Raw genomic sequence first — 9,853 nt, 5'->3', positions numbered from 1 at the left:
TGGCACAAAAACGTTACCTTTTCCATTGTGGTGGTAAAACTGATTTCCTATTAACACGGGCAGTAGGTGGCCATGGGACTCGATTGGCCCCAGGACTGACGGGACTTGACACATCCTCTGATCAGTCAAAGTGGATTTGTTCAAGTTAAAGAATTTGTGCAGGCATCTGGCTTCTTACTAGAAGCCAGAAATGCTAATTCTTCTCAGTAGCTGCTAACAAATGCCTTCAGTTTTCTGACCAGAAATGCATTTTTTTCAGCACTGTTTGCTCTCTAAGTGACAGTTCTGATCTAGTGTAACAGACAGCAGTTGCCCGAGAGCACTGCTTTGCTGAATAATTGGAGTGTAGTTGGGGAATTAAAGATGTATTGCTCTAAGATGCTGGTGTTGCTGGTCTGATCCACACCATATGCTTTCCAGGACCATCTGACTTGGCACAGGAAATGGAAGCTTTGGGGAGATTCAGATAACCTCACATCGCACCATGATCCAGATGTAAAACCATGCCACTACTGTATTTAAATGAAGTGCAAGAGCCAAATAAAAAGAAAAGTCAACAGAGTAATTTGTGACAAATGAAGCAATAATTTCTAGATCATAGGTTTGCTCAAATGTTTCCCCTGTAGGATATCTTGGGACTAAGCAACAGAATGATGTTCGCAATCTAAGTTCAGGTGTTTGTAGTGGGTTTACATGGCATGGTTTGGTAGCAGGGGGCCATAGGGGTGGCTTCTGTGAGAAGGATCCAGAAGCTGCCCCATGTTAGATAAGGGTCCTGCTGCTGGCCAGAGCTGAGCCAATAAACGATGTTACAGAATCACAGAATCATCTAGGTTGGAAGAGACCTCCAAGATCACCTACTCCAACCTCTGACCTATCACTAACAAGTCAACCACTAAACCATATCCCTAAGCTCTACATCTAAACGTCTTTTAAAGACCTCCAGGGATGGTGACTTCACCACTTCCCTGGGCAGCCCATTCCAATGCCTCACAACCCTTTCGGTAACAAAGTTTTTCCTAATATCCAACCTAAACCTCCCGTGGAGCAACTTTAGCCCGTTCCCCCTTGTCCTGTCACCAGGCATGTGGGAGAATAGACCAACCCCCACCTTGCTACAGCCTCCTTTAAGGTACCTGTAGAGAGCGATAAGGTCGCCCCTGAGCCTCCTCTTCTCCAGGCTGAACAAACCCAGCTCCCTCAGCCGCTCCTTGTAAAACTTGTTGTTTGTCCTTTTCTAGTGTCAAGCTGAGGATAGTGTCAAGCTGAGGCAGGGGAGGTTTAGGCTTGGCATCAGGAAAAGGTTCTTCACCGAGAGAGTGGTTGCACACTGGAACAGGCTCCCCAGGGAAGCAGTCAGAGCACCAAGCCTGTTGGAGTTTAAGAAGCGTTTGGACACTGCACTGCACTTGGTCTAAAATTCTGGGCAGACCTGTGTGGTGCCAGGAGTTGGACTTGATGATCCTTATGGGTCCCTTCCAACTCGGGATATTCTATGATTCTATGATTCTATTATGATTCTTTAGGCACCCTACAACCCTCCCTTGCAGCTCTTCCAATTTAAATCAATCTTTTAGTACTCGGGACACCACAAGTACATATATTACTTTAACTGAGTTCTCATCATTGCCCTGTGCAAGTGTTAATAGTGCAGGGATGCTTGCTATGGCTGTGGGGTCTATTCCACCACATCCCCATGTCCCAGAAAGGTAATTTTCACAATTTTTTTTTCTTTTATTTTAATAATGATGTCATGTTTTGTTTCCTGACAGTCAACCACTCCATGCTACAGTATCTTCTCTTCTGTTGCTCCTACCGGAGACTTTGCAGAGCAATAGCTGCATTGAAATCATTACTGTTCCCCAGTGGATTTGGTTCTCTTGTGAAGCCCACTTTTATGTCCTCTGTCTTATATACCAGGATCTTTTTTTTTGATAAAACACCTCAGTTACTTTCACCTCTTCTACAGAGGTTAGAAGACATCTGTAAAAAAAAAAAATAATAAAGTCTGTCTGATCAGCTCTTCTTCTGTTGCTTTAGAGACAGAAGTGAATAAATTGCATTTCAGGTTTCCCTAAGTGCCTTCCTATGCCAGGAACTTTCTGTATATGAAAGACAAATCACTGTGTTGTAAGAAAGGAAATCAGATTTTCTCATTTTCCAGAAAGATAGTTCTGGTGCCACTCTGAACATTTGCCAGAGTGAGTTTAAAATGGAAAAAAAAAAAAAAAAAAAAAATACCCAGAGAGGAAAGCTGTAATTCCTGCCTGCTAATTTAAGTCAACTAATCATCTGGTGGAAGCTTGTTATCTGCATTGTGGAGATGTGGGCTTGTCCAGAGAGCCAAAGACTTATTTTAGACATCTCTCCTAGGTGGGGAAGGGCCAAGATGCTTACAGAAACTGAACACCAAACTTCTTGACAGATAGAGTCAGACAAGATGAAACTAAAAGGTCTGACAAAGAAACACTGTTCAGCTTTTGGGCCTTGTCTAAACATAGCATTAACAGCTCTTGACAGCAGCATCTTAGAAAAACAGGCTGTCTCATCGGCTGGCACTGACTTTGCTGTCATTCCACTCAACCTACTCAGGGCTGCACCACCCAGGTGCGTAGCTGGTTCCCGATGTTAACATTATGATGGATGCGACACTCTTCTTCTGGGAAGGTCACTGGCTAAAATCTCTTGCTTGGCTGCAGAGATCATTGTTCACACCAGACTTGCAGAGGTTTATGGATTTAGCAGTTGGATTCACCTCTCATCCTAGTTGGTGCCTTGACAGACTCATTTGCTTTGTGCCTTTCTTGGCAAGTCTGAGGAATGAGTAGAGGGTAAATAGGCAGGAGGCTGGCTCATCCCTGGGTCTCATGGACCAATGGGTATTTTAGGTCATTTGTGATATGATCACAAGCACCTCAGGTGTGATGAACTCACAGGTCACTGCCTTAACAGCTCAGAGTACTTCTGTTCCAGCATTTTGGCAGTACTTTACTTGTCCACAGTGATGTTCATTCTGCAGACTTGAGAACTGCCTGTAATGCCCCCTGGTAGAGCAGCTAAGAGCTACATCTGGTTTGTAGCAGTCTGTGCTATGATCAGTAACCTGTGATTTGTCCTGTCTCGTCTCTTTGCATTTTACCAGTAATGCACAAAAAAATAAAAAAAAAAAAAAAAAAGAAAAAAAGGTGCCCTGATGTTGTATAGCACCACACACTGTTTTGCAATTAAACCTCATTGAGAAATGAAAAAAAAAATGTTTTATGTCAAGCTTAATAGGTGAAAAAATTATTGTGGGGGAAGGAGGGCTGGAAGGGACCAAAATATTTCAGGAAGCCTGAAAGAGTTTGCAAAATGATTTAACCTAGAATCCTTAGGGGTTTGTGCAGTTGCAGTTTTGCCCTAGCAGCATTGTCCAAGTCCAGGAAGATGATGGCCTTCAGCGGTCGGCATGAAGTCCCTGCAACGAGGACAGGCAGAGTGCAGCCAGTGCAGAAGAGGCAGGGGCAAGCCTGGGGAGGTGTTAGCACCTGGCTGTGAGGAGGTGGAGGGAGACATTTACAACTTGTTTACAACTTGTGTGATTTTCTGATATATATATATATATATATATTTTGATACTAGTTCGTATAACCTCGTTGCATGGGAGGAACTATTTTCAAAAGTATTTCATTTGACTTGTCTATATAAAAACATTAAATGTCACAGAGAGCAGGTCAGAGAAGCTTTTGCAAGATGAAGCCAGGGAAAGGGACGGGAAAAGAGGAAAGACCTAAAATAATGGACAGGGGCTAGTCTTACAATGACATCAGAAGGAAAGAAGTGCAGCAAAGGTGAAGCCCAGAAAACAAACAGAAATGGGGCTGGTGTGTCTCGTTGAGCTTTCAGCTTGTCAAGAGAGCTGACGCATCAAGAGACCCACAGAGCCACTTGACTGGGATGAACCCCCAGAGAGGTGTGCCGTGCTGATGCTCAGAGACAGGGTGCTCAAACTGGCCCTGTGTCACATCCCTCCTGCATGCCAGGTTCCATGAGCAATTTTAAGAACAGGTAACACTGGAGTATTCCCTATCCTGACTGTAGATGTCTTTTATGACTGTAGATCTCTTTGGCCCTATTCTTTGTGGCTGCGGGAAAACCTAAATGTCCAGTGAGCCAGGATGTTCCTCCTGAAAGCAGTGCATCTGCCCAAGTGCTTGCAAGCATGTGCTGTGCCTTTTAAACCACATGTGTATCCCTACAGCCAGCATCTTAGTTCCCTCTTCCTCTTGGCAACCTCTCACTGCGTGATGGAAGGGTTGCCCTGGTCAGTCAGGTCCTGAAAGCAGAGTGCTTCTCCTGAAGTTGGCCTGGAGGGAAAAGCTGTTGACAGACAGAGGTGGAGGCAAGCAAATGCATGTGATTTCTCCTCATCAGAAGAACTAAACAATGTCACCAAGCTGATGCTTTGTGTTCATTTTCAATACAAAATGCCTTCTTCCTACACTCTACAAAACCAGTCCTTGTTAGTAAGTGTTTCTTGTGAACGTGTGGTGGAGCCAGAGGCTAGATTGCTGTCCACATACATGTGTTACATGTTGCCAGGCAATTCTGTTAGGCTTCATCATACAGCACGTAGTGGCTTTTGGAAGGGTGGCTGGAGGGTTATTGGGGTTGGCACTCCTGTGTCAAATTTTTTCTGTCTTTTTGCACTGTGGAAGCTCAATGTTGTTTAAAGCACTAGAGGACAAATTTAGATTCTGTATTCATTGGGAATAAAGGCAGCAGAAATACAGAATCCACCTTGTTGCGTGCAGTTTTAGTTACAGTGAAAATATTTCTTTGTCTAAAGTAGTGTAATCATACATTCCTCCTTCTGACATGTTTTCTGTCCATCCCTGCTGCATAAAGGAAGACAGCAGTGCAGGGAGCAGCCCCCACGTGGAAATCCATTCATAGAATCACAGAATGGTTTGGGCTGGAAGGAACCTCAAAGCCCATCCAGTTCCAACCCCCTGCCATGGGCAGGGACACCTCCCACTAGATCAGGTTGCTCAGGGCCTCATCCAGCCTGACCTTGAACACTGCCAGGGATGGGGCATCCACAGCTTCTCTGGGCAAACTGGGCCTCACCACCCTCTGAGTAAATAATTTCTTCCTTACTTCTAATCTAAACCTACCCTTTTTTAATTTAAAGCCACTACCCTTGTCCTATCCCTACACCTCCTGACAAAGAGTCCCTCCCCAGCTTTCCTGTAGCCCCTTTAGGTTCTGTCAGGCTGCTGTGAGGTCTCCCTGGAGCCTTCTCTTCTCCAGGCTGAACAGCCCCACCTCCCTCAGACTGATGCTAAGCTGGAACAGCGTAAAGGTCTGGATGAATATTTTTCCAGCTAATCCATGGAGATTAAATGATGACATCAAAGATTTTGAACTCAGGTGTCTTGCAACCTCCTCCAAAAATCACTGACTAAACTTTGTGCCCAAACTCAGCTCGATTCTGATCCAAACCAATGTCACAAAAACAACACCAGCCCCAGGAAGTGCACGTGTTTCACCTGTATCATCTGGCAACCCTGGATGACATCCAGAAGCACTCCTCATTCAATGCCACGGATTCTGTACCTTTTCGATTGGACTGGTGAAACACTGTTAGTTTCAGGGAGTTTCCCACAGAAACTCAGTTCAGTCAGTTCAGGAAAGTGCCACATTGCCAGATCAAGCCCAACACAAGGAACAAAGCTGGCAACGTGGAAAAACAGGTTAAAGGAAAATAAAACTATGGCTCACTTTGCAGTTATATTTCCACGTCCACATTGGAACAGCTGGAGGGGCTACAATGATGCTGGGAGAGGGAGCAGCAGGACACCTATGGCCAGATGACATGGGACTGGTCTCGTGTGAGCTGTAGGTGGGACAGGAAGGCCCAGGCGTGCCATCCCCATGGCACTGCCTGGAGCAAGGTCTGTAGCTTTCCCTCGTGGTGTGTAGCAGGAGGACATGTCCACAAGGAAGAGTTTCCAAAATTCTCACAGGGGCTGCACAAGCTCCTGTGCTGCAGAGAGGGGTGAATGGTACCTGAGCACTGTTTCTGTCCCCTGCCTGGAGAGTGGTACAGACACGCACTGCAGGGCTGAAAACCTTTTTAGTTGTGTCTGCTCTTCTGAACAGCCATAGGAAATGTGCTGAAGTTACTCTAGGGAACCCTGTGTGTTTAAACTGTCCTGTTTCCATCTTCTTCCCCGTATGAGATGAAATTTATAGCAAGACCAAATCCTTGGCAGTTCTCAGTAGTGGCAGGCATTGCTCTAGCATAGGAGAAACCAGATCAAGTGCAGGCATCAGAGATTTCTCAGCCTACCTATCAAATAGCTTGTTCTCAGCATTAATCCTTTTGACTTGTACTTTTTTTAGATTTAAAGATGTGTGCCTATTTTTCAGACTCGAAGAAGAGTTAGTGTGGGCCCAAAGCCTGTTTTTTCCACTTCAACAAAGTGGAAAACCCTCTCTCTACAAACCCCACGGCACCTGCTTGCATATGTATTTGTAGAAATTCCCAGGGGCTATATGCCTGTCACACCCCTTAATGTCTTATTTTACAGCTAAGACATGCTTTGCATCTCTCCCACATTACAATACCACCAGACATGAGAAAGCATCAGACGTTCACTTTCAAAGCACCCCAAAGATGAAGCACTTGCAAAGAGACGCTTCAACATCTGAACATTTGCAATGGGAGGCAGTGCCAAAGCATTATACCTGCTTTCTTGTAACTATTTAAAACTTGGCATACAAATGTGTTACAAGATTAATTGCTCCTCTTAGTTATCCTCCTCACAGGGAATGATGCTTTTTATATTGAAATAAGCCCTTATGTACCTATTCACTCTGAAACCCAAGACACAGGCACAGGTGGAGGCTCAGGTTTTTGTGTCTCACTAAAAATATTTTAGGTCAGACTATTCAAAACACTGATTGCTCTGTATTTGCATACCTAGTAGTTTGAAAAGAACATGCTAGAGCAAAAAAAAAAAAAAAAAAAAAAGTGCACAGGTGGCTGCCAGGTGCAGGGGATTTAGGTGCATAGATCTGGTCGTCTGTTGAGTCAATGCCTCCTGCAGCTCCTGGGGTTTGGGAGGCATAAGTCAGGCTAAAATACTGATTTCTTCTTGCTCTCTAGTGAACTGAAGTACAACAGACTAAAGCACTTGTCAGAAAAGAAGAAAAACCTTCCACAGAAATGTCTGGAAGGAAAGAAAAAGGCAGTGGTAAGTTTTCTGGGTTGAAATGTAGGTGGAAACTGAAAACTGCAAGTGATCCCCAGTGTCCAAATAATGAAACATTTTCTGCCTGTGGTTTGTGGTAGAATGGGTTGCTGTGGGGAGAAACAAGCAAAGTGGCAGCTGAACAGTGTAAGGATGGACTCACAGTCCTCTGCTCTGCCCCTTGGTGCTTGCCGAGACACAGACTGCTGCTGTTCAGGGTAGTTTGTCACGTGCAGTGCCCTGCCCGTAGCTGCCCCTGTCCCCACCATCTGCCTCATCGCTGCCCTCCCTGGGGACAAGGAGCAGTGGACCCTCTCTGAAGCCACGTTTCCACATAAACTAGAGACATTTTTTAGGAGCCCATTTCCATGCTTCCCTCCTGGAGAAAGGCATTGACTCTGGCTTGAAAACACACTGACCTTTTTTTATTAGAAAATTCCCCAGGTCAGGCTATGGCCGGGTCAGTCTCTGCCTCTGCCTGTGCCACCCCACCGGCCCCCGATGTCCCACCTCCTCCGGGTGTTGTCACCTCCAGGGCTTTGGGACGCAGGCTGTGCCATGTTCCCATGCTCAAGGAGCTCTGGTGGGTTACATTGGCTGGGCTTCCCGGGGTGACTGTGCCACCATTTCATGTGACAAACCACACCAAACCCCTCAGCCAGGGCCACAGCCACATGCTCCTGTTTTGTTCCCCCTGGTGCAGCTGGGGACATCCCTTCCTTGCTCCAAGGTCACGTGCCCCTGCCCCTTGCCCTCAGCCGGATGCTTCCAGGCTTTTAGATGAAAATAAAAAATCTCTGCCCTCTTCCAGCCCTGGTGCAAGGTGGTCATTATGAGCAAACCAGCTCAGGAAAGTGGCTGTGGTGTCCCTCACTTTTCAAAGTGCCCAGGCAAGAGGTGTGGGCAGCAGCATGTCTCATCCCAAGCAGGAGGGCAGCAGCATGGATGACATGGGTCCTCTGAGCAGAGAACTTCCAGCTCCCTCTTCTGGTGCCAGCTGATGCTGAGGCCGGGATCCTTGCTGGAGCTGAGGGTGACACTGCTGCCTGGGGTTGGGTTACCCCAACCTGGAGCACTCCTGGGGTATCCCCATGGCACCAGCACAGTGGGGATGGAGTCTCCTGTTACAGGTGGGGCTGTTGGGAAGAAAAGGAGGGGACAGCCTTCCCAGGGAGAGGCTGGTCAGGGTGGGATGGTGCCAGCAGGAGGCACTGGAAGATGCTCTGGGCAGCTGGAATGGAGGTGGCTGGTGCTCAGACATGCCGGTGACTTTGCTGGTGACCTCAGTTCTTCTCCCTCCCCAGACCTGCACCTGTGGCCATTCGTTGTCACGCACGTGGCCATCCTGATGCATGACTCGCCTGGTGGTGACTCTGCCACCGCTCCAGATGCTCAGCATTGCTGCTGGGTGCTGAGACTTGTGACCATCTCTCAGGGAAGAGTCACCTCCCCCCTGGCAGTTTTGTCCCATGGGACGTGGCACTTTGAAGTCTGTACCCATCCGTCCCATGGTGTGTGAGTCTCTCCAGAACACCCAGGGGCAGAGGCCTGGGAGGAAACCTCAGAACCCTTCCCCTTCCCTTGTGCCATCACGCGTGGCCTCGCCGCAGCCCTGAGCTGGCCACGTGGTGGACAGGGGCTGCTCAGCTGCTGCCTCTGGAAAAGGGGGTTATTCTGCTGCAGGCAAGCCCCTGCCACTAAGCAATGGATAAAGCAAGTTTAGGGGTCTCTGGCTAGTTTGGGGAAGCAATGGGCAATTTCTGGCAAACACCTTGAAAACAGTGTCTCCTGTGAATGATACAGCTGTGAGCTTCCCTGTAAGATGCTTATGCCAGTGTCTTGCTTGCAGCATTTCTCCTGTTTTCATTCCAAAAAAAGTCCCCTGCCAACTGCCTCCTCTTGCACAGGCACACAGCAGTGAGCACAGACAGCACCATGCACCAGGACCAGCGCCACACACAAGCTGCAGCACCCGGCCCTGCTCTGCATTCCCCATCCAGCCACAGCCAAATCTCCCCACCTGAAAGGGAGCCTGACCACCCCAGCACTTCACTGCTATCAAATTTAGGGAACCCTGTGCAGAGCAGAGGCCAAGGAGCCCACCTGGCTCAGTGTGTGCCCACAAAGAGGCCCCGCTGTGACCTAATTCCCCAGTGAGGAGGCCCTGGGGAGGTGCCGTCCCTGTCCCAAACCTGTCTCTCCGGCTCCCCAGTGCCCCCAGCTCCACCTGCCTGGCTGGATTGCTGGGGCCACCTCCTGTCCCCAGGGTGACACCCGTTGTTTTGAGCTGCTCTCCCATCTCTGGCATGCTGCTCTTGCTCAGCAAAGCAGGGAAGGGATGGGCACCTCCCTCCCTAGGGTGTCAGCCAAATTAGCTCATCATCATTCAGATTCGTCTTTGTTTCTTCAGATTGCTGGTGGAAAGGGTTGCGATAATGATACCACCTTTAGCTTCCTGGCCTTTTTAGAGGACAACAGTGCTCCTAAAGATAAGCACATACACAAGTCCTGTCCTCTTCAGTGGCAACTTCTTGCATTGGCACCAGTGGTGCCAGCCCCAAGTGGAAAGTGCAAGTACTGGAATTAAAATATTTTGGCTTAATGCAGCATTTTGG

The sequence above is a fragment of the Aythya ferina genome (genome assembly GCF_964211825.1).
Source record: "Aythya ferina genome assembly, chromosome: 16".
Taxonomy (NCBI): domain Eukaryota; kingdom Metazoa; phylum Chordata; class Aves; order Anseriformes; family Anatidae; genus Aythya; species Aythya ferina.
This window is presented reverse-complemented; position numbering follows the sequence as displayed.